This window comes from Malania oleifera, chromosome 4 (genome assembly GCF_029873635.1).
Source record: "Malania oleifera isolate guangnan ecotype guangnan chromosome 4, ASM2987363v1, whole genome shotgun sequence".
In the NCBI taxonomy this organism is placed as follows: Eukaryota; Viridiplantae; Streptophyta; class Magnoliopsida; order Santalales; family Ximeniaceae; genus Malania; species Malania oleifera.
Window position 1 is genome coordinate 42,825,407 of NC_080420.1, and position 11,487 is coordinate 42,836,893.

Below are 11,487 nucleotides of genomic sequence, written 5' to 3' on the forward strand. Positions count from 1 at the left end.
ACCTAATGTGCAAAATATTTCAAGGAATAAGCCCTTAGTTGTCAAAGAATTTATAAGGAATACATAACAGCCGTGGCCACTAACTAATCAACTACTTAGGGTTCTTGAGTCGGGATCCGCAAATGTGTCTTTCATACCTGTTTCATTGCAACTATTTGTTGCTACAAACCCTAGAACTAAGCACCATGCCCCCATGGAAGTAGTAGTTGATCCTAACCCAATTATTTTCGCTGAAGCCATAGGCGATATTAATGATATTAGTAACAGATCATCTGAAAGTGGTATGACAAAATTGGTGAAGGCAATACCCACTGCTTCTGCATCAACCTAATTTTTAGGAAAATACTCTTCTAGAATTTTTTTCGCATGGCAATAAAGAAAATGGGAGATAACTTGTTACATGACCTACAAATAGCACCCGTCAAACATCTTGACAAGAATGAAGCATGCAAAGCTCATCTTATCATCCACACAAAAATGATATGCTATTTGAACTAAAGCTCTAAAGGTGTTGGAAGAATATCAATCATTACTTAAGGCGCGACTATGTTAAATTAACAAGGAAGTACAAAAAACACAGAAAAATTTGGATTCCATAGGTACTTTAATTGAGAGTGCCACACATGATGTGACTTCTTTTCATATGCTTATAACAGAGTTGGTTGCTACCGTTATTGCAACTGAGGAAGATGTGGAAGAGACTAATGAACTTGTAAAATATGTGAAAAAATAGCAACACATAATCAAACCCTCAAATTGGATGGATTAGAGAATTTTTCCTTACCCTTTTCTCATTGGTGTTTTTTTCTCTATTTTAGTGGAACTTATATTTGCTATATACCTTCACCATTTTAATCTTAATGATGCATGTATATTCTTTTAAGCAATTTTTTTTTTTTTTTGTGTGATTATGACTGAACTTAGAAAAAATGTTGCTAAGCTGCCCACGTACCTTCAAGGTAGGATCAAGTTATAACATATTTTATTTTATTTTATGTTTTGTTAAGCCATGCATAGTTTTAGCTCATACGAGCCAAGAGAATCCATTTTTTAGCCACCTTGGAATTGATGGAGTGTTTTTACTTGGATTTTGTAGTGCTTCAGTAGTTTAACCACAAGCAACATCATTGATGGGACCTTTATTTTTTATGTGTAATAGTTTCACTTCACTTGGATTTGAAGTTTAAACTATGCATAACAATGTTTTAAGAATTTTCTATTGATGGGGTCAATTCTTAAGCCATAACTCTCAACTATTTTTTTTGGATTATTTGTATAAAACTCTTATATCACATATAGTCTATTCCACTTGTAAGTGAACTTTTCACCAGGGTGAAGCTTCATGTTGATAGGCCTATGCACGACTAGCACCATATCTCAAACTTGAGATGACTATGACAGAACTTTCTTATTGAAAGCTTTAGAGAGATGTGCTTGGTAGCATTCAAAGTGCTATTGACCCTAGAGCCTATTTTCATTTAAGACCTTTAACAATTGAAGTCGTAATTAAGCATTTTCTTCTTGAATCAAATCCTCTAAAACAACCATTCTCAATAACGGGATTTGACACAAGTGGAAGTACTACCTCAACCCTATAAACAAATGCGTAAGGTATAGACCATGTAGGTGTGGGATGAGTTGTATGGTATGCCTATAATGCTTCTCCAATCTTTTCATGCCAATCTCCTTTTTCTTTTCACACAACCTTTATTAAAATATTACAAAGCATCAAATTGAATGCTTTTGCAAGTCCATTTGCTGAGGCATTGTACATTGAGGAAGCATAATGTTTGAAGTTGAACTTTTCATAAAAATTATCCATCAAATTGCTTAAAAATTTCTTTCCATTATCAGTTATGATGAATAAAATAACATCATGCCTATAAATGATATTTGTGCGAATAAATTCCATTATATGTTTTTTCTTTTTCACTTCTTTAAGTGGAATAGCTTCTACCCACTTAGAGAAATAATCTGTAGCTGCTAAAATGTATAAATGGCCATGTGATGACTTTGGAAAGCGTCCAAACACATCAAATCCCCAAGCTTCAATAGGCCAAGAAGCCACTGTGGGATGTAGAGGCACCAACGATTGGTGTATATAGTTAGCATGAAACTAGCAAGCTTGGCATGTCTCTGCATATTCAATAGAGTCCTGCACCCTTTTTGGCCAATTACAACCCATCCTTTTAAACCTATAATGCAGTTTTGGTTTGGATTGATAAGTTCCACAAATCCCTGAATGTTCCTCTTCTAATGCTTGCTTAGCCTCCTTTTCTCCCAAGCATTGAAGAAGCTATCCATCAAAGGAATGATGATAAAGTGTATCTTTGTAAAAGATAAATTTTGCTGACCATTGAGAATTTTAGTTCAATGTCATCGATTATTTGGAAGCTTTTCGTGTTGGAGGTAATAAATTATTTTTTGTTGCTAATATTCCTTTTCAATGACACAAACAAATATCATATCTATTTCTTATTGTTGGTCATCAATTATTGGTAGCACCTAACTCTGGCAAATTAAAACTAGAATAGTTTCTTCTTTAGAGATAGAAACATTAGTGGCAAGAATTTTTAGGGCATTAGCTTGCCTAATTTTTCCCCTCAGAACACATTCTACTGTTTTGTGATAAAATTTCTTTAGAATTTGTTCAACATACCTACAGTATGGAGTCAAATCTTCCTTCTTGAAATCATATTGTGACAAAAGTTGATTGATTATCAATTTACAATCCCTATAGACTTCTATATGTGAAATTCGCATCTCAGTTGTTATCAATAATAAATAATTAGGGCTTGATTCTCAATGAAATTATTTGAACAAATTTCATTAAACACAGATGAAACCGAGAGCATATCACCGTCCCCACTCCCAAAGTCTCATTCTTTTACTACATTCAATGTGTCTGATGACCTTTATTTGTTTTCATCATTCCCCTTCATCCTCTCTGGACAATCAGGTTTTATGTGTCCTTTTTTATCCCATGCTTAAAACACCACACGCCCTTCCTCTTCCTAGATTTGGACCGAGCCCTATGGTTGCTCGATCCATCCTGGAATTTGCTACTCCCACGATCTTGATTCCCCTTTGCTACGAACCCTTCACTTTGTGAACCCTCGTTGTTGGCCTTCTTCCTCTGATGGGACCCCAACAACACACTTGTGATGTCCTCCAACTCCAGGGTTTCTTTCCCCCAAGTTAGAGTTGCAACTATATTCTCATATGTAGGAGAGTTAGGTAGGGAATTAAGCAACATCAATGTTTTGTACTCTTCCTCGAACTTCACATCAACTAGCTTTAGATCACTAATGATCTAATTGAATGTGTTGATGTGCTGAGTCAGCTCTGAACCCTCTACCATCTTAAGCCAATATAGTTTTTGTTTAAGATACAACTTTTTCATCAATGACTTGGACATGTATCGACTTTCTAGTTTCAGCCAAACCACTGCCGGCTATTCCACATCCATGAAGTGATACATCACGTTATCGACCAGACAATGTCGTATAGTGGACACAACTTTCGCTTCCAACTCCTTCCAACTCGTGTCGTCCATGCCTTCCGGTTTCTTTCCGTATAGTGCCTTGACCATACCTTCCTGCACAAGCAAGTCCTTAACCCTTCTCTGCCAAAGTTCAAAATTTTCTATTTCATCGAACTTATTAACATCGAACTTCAGTGAAGAGATCCCAACCATTGCAACCAATAGCTCTGATACCAATTGTTGATGCAAGTGCGCAGCGGAAACCTCAGACAAACTTGAAACAAGCACAGAACAAGCAATGCAAGCACTCAATGATGAACAATACGGAATTAACAATCACTCACAAATAGAATTAATGAAAACAATAATCAAAGACACAAGATTTATGTGGTTCGACAATGTGTCTATGTCCACGGGAGCAGCAACTGAATTTTTCACTATCACAACGTCAAGCTTACATGTAGGGTTACAAAACATGATTATATATGAACCATAATGCGTACAGAAGTCATAGAATCTATCTAAATCACTCCTATAGCAATCCCCAAAGGAAAATCCTCCAATCCACCCAATCAACTAATATCCAAATTAAAAACCCGTAACCTGCGCTGAACGATACCATCAACGGTTTAAAGCTGAGAGCATTCCTTTTGTAAGTTGTCTAAAATCGTCGACAGTTATCCCTCAATGCTGAAACAATCAAGCAAACCATCGCCCAAACTGGCGACAGTTTCTTCCTGCAAACTTCTCTCTTATTATTTGCTTCAGATTTTTTCCCAATGTATGCATTCCACTCAAATATGAGCCACATTTCCAACATGCAGAATTTACTTGGAAGACACAATCTTCTCATTCATTGAGCATGCGTAGCATTTACTTGGAAAATACAATATTCTCATTCATTGAGCATGTGTAGCATTTACTTGGAAGATACAATCTTTTCATTTATTGCAACCACATGTGTGACCCAATAGGATGGGCTCTAAACTTTTACAGATTTGAATAATTAACACAAGTATATATGCTTTGTTATTTTTTAATTAAAAATTGAGACAAGTATACATATACATAAAACATATGTTGATCATAACAAACCAACATGAAATGTTGAGTTACATATGTTGACTCTATGAGTCCAATCTTGCTTTAATAATGAAAAATCACTTGGTATTTGACCTGTGCAATTAAGTTTGTGAACACGATCATGATTTAGAATGCACGAACAGTAAGCTTGATATGGAAGTCACGAGAAACAGAAAGTACATATCACTTGGCTCAATCCATGGAATTAGAGGAATGAAAGGATGAAAAAGCAAGCTTCAAGTTTAAGATCTTCAATGAGAATGGGTATTTAGAATTGAATGTATTTACATAGGTCATATAATATAATTCGAAGCTCAAACATTCCATAGACTAACCTTAGGACTCATGCATTTCATGAAAGATTCATTGACATTAGTTCTAGACTAACCTTAGGACTCGTCGATGAACCCCATGACCTTGTCAACAAACGCATGAAGGCCACTCGGCGATGAACAGTGTTGTCTCGTCGACAAAAAAGTAGCGAGAGACCAAAAAGTTCAGACAGTGCTCTCGTTGACGAACTCATGGCCTCGTCGACGAACGAGTGTTGTACACTCATCGACGAACGTATCCATTTGTCGATGAAGGTCGCAACGCTGAACAATGTCCCAGCATGAATAAGGATAGCTTAATGTTTAATCATCATGATCCAACGACCAGAACTTAATTTGATAGCGAGAACACTATTTAAACATACCCAAAACCCTAAAAACACAAGAAGCAAGAGTTTTAGAAACATATTTTCACATCTTGTGCTTAAGGTGCCTCCATTCCAAAGATTTTGCCAACACTCTACTGCATTCATATTCTTTGGGCAAATCATCTCAACTTTTCAAAGGAATTTCATCTACAAATCTTGCCAGCAATCCTTGGTGATTGAGGTTCGAATATATATATCAAAGATTTTATTGAGAAGAAAAATCCTTGTTTTAGTACTTGAAAAGTTTATTTGAGAAAGGCTTTTGCAAAAGTTTGAATCTTTGCAGATATTCAAGTTTATATTTTACACAAAGATTTCATCTTATGATATTATTGCAAAAACTTTTGATAAGAAAATCCTAAGAATTCTAAAATACATAGCCTTGAGAAATTTGGTTGAAAAATACTAACTTGTGTTCAGATATTCGAAGATATTTTGTCCTATATATTTATATACAAAGATCATATATTTGTTGATGCACAAATTTCATTGAAAACATCTTACACACTTATTGAGTTTCATGTTTTTCATATGAGTATATACTAGAATTTCTATTATACTCATTAGCTTAGTTAGAAGTTATTTGAGTTTTGCAGAAATTGTAATCTTTATATTGTATTCATGGTTCGGGCAGTGAAGTTACGCCTCTTGTAAGTTGCAGATTGTAAGGGAAATTCCGTCCCAGTTAAATGAGTGGATTTTTAGTTGAATCCTTGAGTGAGTTGCTCAAAGCGAGGACGTAGGCTGAGGTAGGCTGAACCTTGTAAAAAACGAGTTTGCATCTCTCTTACCCTTACCTTTATTTAATTTCCGCGTAATCTTATTTGTATGAATATCGTATATATTTTACATAGATAGTAGGTCTGCAAAGTAATTGGGTAAATTAGGTTGATTGATCAATCACTCATTAGGTTGATTAGTTGAAAAACATTGAGATAGTTGTAAATAGTTTGTAAGTTTGTAATTTATTATTTTTAAAATTAGAATTTGAAAGATTTAATTTTTAAAATATATAATTCACCCTCTTTCTTGGGATAACACCGAAATTCATAATATATTGAAAAACATTGAGATAGTTGTAAGTAGTTTGTAAGTTTGTAATTGATTGTTTTTAAAATTAGAATTTGAAAGATTTAATTTTTAAAATATCTAATTCACCTTCTTTCTTGAGATAACACCCAAATTCACAATATATTTAAAAATTAAAAAGAAAACAAACGCAAAAGGGAAAACATAATTGAATTGCATCCGCACCACCAGCATTACACGTAATAAAAATCTTGTCATATAATAAACATTAAGCATCAATGTTCAAGGACTTCTCCAATGATTAAGCATCAATGTTCAAGGACTTCTCCAATGACTTTGGTAACAGTGACTCAGTTGGAGAATCAGTCTGAGGGTGGCTCAAAGATATATGTGGAGGAAAAGATAAGAAGGGCTTAGGAGGCATTGTAAGATCATCAAAGTCCCCTTCTAGCATTTCCACTACTCTGGTCATTGAAGGCCGATCTGATGGTTCCATTTGAATGCACCATAACCCAGTCATACACAACTTCTTTGCTATCTTGATCTCAATCTCAGTTGCACTTTCAAGCTCTAAATCTCCTCCCTCACTAAGATTGGCATGCACCCATGATGCAAAGCAAAATCTGGTTGAATTTTGTGCTTCTGTGTCCATGGTCTTCCTTCTTCCCCCACCCATTTCCAACAATAGCATCCCGAAACTATAAACGTCCAGTTTTCTTGAAATAACTCCAAAATTCCCTGAAACTATCTCAGGTGCTACGTACCCCACTGTTCCTCCTGCAGTATTAACAGACGGAAAGTGATCACGTTCCTTCTGAAAGTTCTGCGAGGCCAAAATCCGAGATTTTTGGTACGAAACTTTGGTCTAGGAGAACGTTTTGAGGCTTTATATCAAAATGGAGAATGCAAACATCACATCGCTCAATCAAATATTCAATCCCTCTAGCAATTCCTAATGCGATTTCATGGAGTTTCTCCCAGCCAAGTGACTGAACTTTTCCTTCCTTCAGGAACAAATGTTTATCAAGGGATCCATTAGGCATATATTCATAGATAAGTGCCAGTTTAGATTCATCAGAACAGAATCCTACTAACTGTACCACATTGACATGGCGAATTCTACCCATTACTGAGACGACATCGAAGAAATCTTCTCCACTGAACTTGGCTTCCACCAGCATTTTCACAGCAACGAAAGAACCATTAGGGAGCTGGCCTTTATAAACTGATCCAAATCCACCTTGCCCAAGTTTATCTTTGAAGTTGCTTGTCATTGCCACAATATCAGTGTAAGAGTATCTTTTAGGCGTCAAGGACTCTGGACTGCAAAGAAATTTCTCCATGGTATCAACAGCCTTTTGTGTTTGATATATGTGGATGAGGAACACAAGTATGGCCACTGGGGCAATGATAAATCTTGCTATGAGATTCAGCACTGGGATTAAGAAACACCAGAGGGAAAGGAAACAAAAATAAATTTACTGAAAGCCAATAGAGATAATTATTCAATATTTGGATTTACGGCAGGACTTCATCAGTGAGCTAAATGTACCTAGAAAAATGTTCCCTAGCGATGGCATGAGAAGCACAAGCACTGAAAGAAGAAAAAGCAGTAGATGATCAGAAGAGTCATTCTTTCAAACACTACAAAGAAGGAAAGTAAAACGGAAAAAGGAAGACCAGCAGGGAGAGAAGAAAACTATACCCTCTTTAATTGTAGTTAGTGCATCTGCAAAGCACCCAATCAAAGGGAATTAATTAATCTTGATAAATCATGGGAAATCACTAAAGAGGATAAAAACCCAAATCAAGAAATCCAACGGCATTGTACCCACAAAAGAAATTAGAAAAAATCACGCCGAAGCTAGGAGTAGCTACTAACCAGGTTTGTAGCATTGATAAACAGGGGGAAAAGCATCAAATGAGCTCAGCGCGCATGAACCACCAGAGGAAAGGCAATCTCTGCACTCCACTGACCATGTGAGATCAAACCCAGATTCCAGGATTTTAACGATGTCTCCATAGGAAGAAGGGATCGCATTCTCATCCACAGAATTATAATCTGCAGGAATCATCGAAATTAGCGAGCACTGCTCGGGAAGATAAAAATTTTTATCGCTTCCATACCCCACATAGACATGGGCGGTGTTTCCACTCAAACAGGGGATTCTCTTGTAAAATGGCCCGCCGATAATTCTCGAGCAATTCACGAAACTGACGGACATTGGTGGGTAAAATTGTCCCCAGAATCTGGGATCCTCCTCAATCTCTTCACTGTAGGGCGAGTGATACGGAAGCTTGCAACTTGCATTGGCCAGATTGACGTCGACTACACGGATTGTGTGATTTGTGTAGGAAATTTGCTTCACGTAGTATTTTTCAGAGAGAAATTCCAACACTGTTTGGCTATTTTCGCAGGAAAGTTGGTAGTCAGGGTCGCCGCAGCCCATGGGGTCGTCCTTCAATCGAAAAGGGTAGCTGATATTGTTAAGGTCTCCGCAGGAGGAGGAGCAGGGTTGCAGCAGGGCCCTTGCTTGGACATCGCTAATGGCGAATGAAAATATCAAAACCAGTGCGATTGGCGACTCTCTGCCTCTCATTGTTATCCCCAATATTCTATCAGAATTCAAAACCAGAAAATTTTGATTCGGAAGATTTTCTTCAGCTCAGACACGGCCAATATTTTTCCTGCACCCTGTTGAGTAATTGGATGAGGTTTGGTCCAATAGAAGGACTTGATGACCTGAGTCAACGTTATCTTCTAATAAAAAATTTGTGTGATTGGGAGACATCAGCAAGTAACAACGAGTATTGAAGGTTCAATGTCAAGTAAATACACTCATAGAACTAGCGGTACCTGTGGATTGTGAGAGTTTACCTATGAACCAGTGGGGACGGTGAATGGTAAGAATTCACTCTATGAGCCAGCGGAAACCGTGGATGGTGAGAGTTCTCTGTGAGTCAGCAGAGACCGTGCATGGTAATGAAGATGTGTCCCGAGGGTCGGGTTAGTCGAACGTCCAACTGACGCATAGAAGTCGTGTCTGCATTCCGGACTTTACCCTGATCAGCGAGACTTAGGGACGGAGGACGCTAATCCGTAGGTTTAGTGTCGCACCAGGGGATCCGAATGGCTCATTGGTGGCTGAAGTTCCTATGTAATAAATTAAAAAAAAAAAATGTGCGACTCAAAATGTGTCCTAAGAAACCTGAAGGCCGCATTACTACATAGTTATTTTTTATTTTTAATTTTCCAAAAATTGCACAAAATTTACCCTATTTTTTAGTTGTATAACATTTTAATGAACGCATTTAGAAATAAAAAACTAACATTATTCACTTGTAAAAAATATTTTATTTTTATTTTAATTTTTTAAAATAATCACAAAGATATTACATTGCTTTTTAATTTTTCTATATTGAAAAGTTGAAGTTATCTTTTACAATTTTCTAAACTTTTTCTTTTTTATTTAATAATGAATCAAACTATTTTTTTTTTCAACTAAACAAATTCTTATTTCTTATTTTTTTATATAAATATTAAAACACTAAAAATATAAGTTATGATTTTATATTTTTTATGAATAAAATTATTTTCTACAACTAAAAACCTACCTTAAAGTTTTTTATTAATCCAAACATAATTTGTAGAATTTTTTAAATAAAAGTTTCTCATAGAAGCACACATTGCACTTATTGCTCTCTATTTTTGTAGTAATTGAAATTTTATTTCTAAGGTAATTAACTAATTAATAGTTAATTAAGCCATCATATGGATGTTTATTCAAGATTAAAGTGTACTTTGGACCATACATTTACTTTTTTAGTCAATTGGAAACCTACTCTATGCTTGAACTATATAATGAGAAATAATTCATCTCCTATCTCACCTCTTCTTGCCCTTCTTAAGATTCACATGATACCTCTATCATATAAGTTCTAATCAGTTGTGCAAATCAATGCATGTTGGAATTGGTATATTCTCAAGAGAGGGTGAATTAAGCATTTAAAAATTTAGTCCTAAGTTAAACCAGATTCCACAAGTAGTATTACATAAACCTAGGGTCTTTCTATGTAATCACAAACCCAATCAAATATTTAAACAATAAACATAAACATACAGGTGTAGAAAGTAAATTATGAAAAATAAAATTAATACCAAATATGTTATCAAGGTTCGGCCAAAACTGCTTACGTCCCCGCCTCAACTTGCAAGCTCGAGAATTCCACCAGTGTTCACTTAACGGGTGGAGCGGCACCGGTTACAACCAGGTCAAATTTCTAGAGCTGAACTTAACCTTTATAAACTCTCCTTGTGGGGTAGAGAAAGCCTTAACAACTTATCTTTATGGGCTAGATCAACACCCCCTCAGGCCACGCCTGGAATACAACAATGGTTATCAAATTCTTGTGTATAATTCTAATGCTTCTAAACACAAGTAGATTTGTACCAATATGCACATGCAATAATCAATGCACTCACATATAATAGTATTTATGCTCAGGTGAGATTGGTCAAGTGAAACTACTCTTAAGATAATGTCAATGTGCAGTAAACATGTGAGAGTGTATTATCAAATTATCTTTGAAACAATATATAGATATATGTCAATCACAAGTAGGGTTTCAAAGATTTCCAATAGAATGATCAAATATCTCAAAAATGATTTTCGAAAAATATTAAGCACAAGAGATATTTGTAAAACAAGCTTGTCAGAAAATATTTGCTTCACAACACAAGAGAAGCTTAAGAGTCTTGCAATCAAAGTGCAAAGACTCACAAGCTAGCAAGATTTTCCTCACACAATAAATTTATGAATTAAATCTGTGGGGAAAATATTTGGCTTAACTCTCCTTTGAAAAAATCAATAATCAGCACAACAATGAGAGTTAAAGCAGTGTAGGATCTCTCAAGATATTCTTACTCGAAAGAATTTTGTAATAGAATGATCAAATGGATGAGTATATGGGTTGTGTATGAAGAGGGGGCTCTCAAAAATAAGAGGGAATTTTCTTAATCAAACTCCTTAATCTTAGCTTAATCTTTGCAAATGAACCCATATATATAGTCACTCATAAAATTTTGATCGTTGGGACACAAGGGTAATATTTAAATTTGTTTAAAACATGTTTAACAAAAGTAATCTTGTTTAACCCCAATTAACCTCGGTAAAAATTTGGCAATCCAAGA

At 35.6% G+C, this 11,487-nt stretch overlaps 1 pseudogene; it reads right to left on the reverse strand.

Annotated features, from left to right (window-relative positions):
• Window positions 1–6,492: 6,492 nt before the first annotated feature.
• Window positions 6,493–8,996, reverse strand: LOC131154326 (LEAF RUST 10 DISEASE-RESISTANCE LOCUS RECEPTOR-LIKE PROTEIN KINASE-like 2.1; annotated as a pseudogene).
• Between the last annotated feature and the right edge of the window lie 2,491 nt (window positions 8,997–11,487).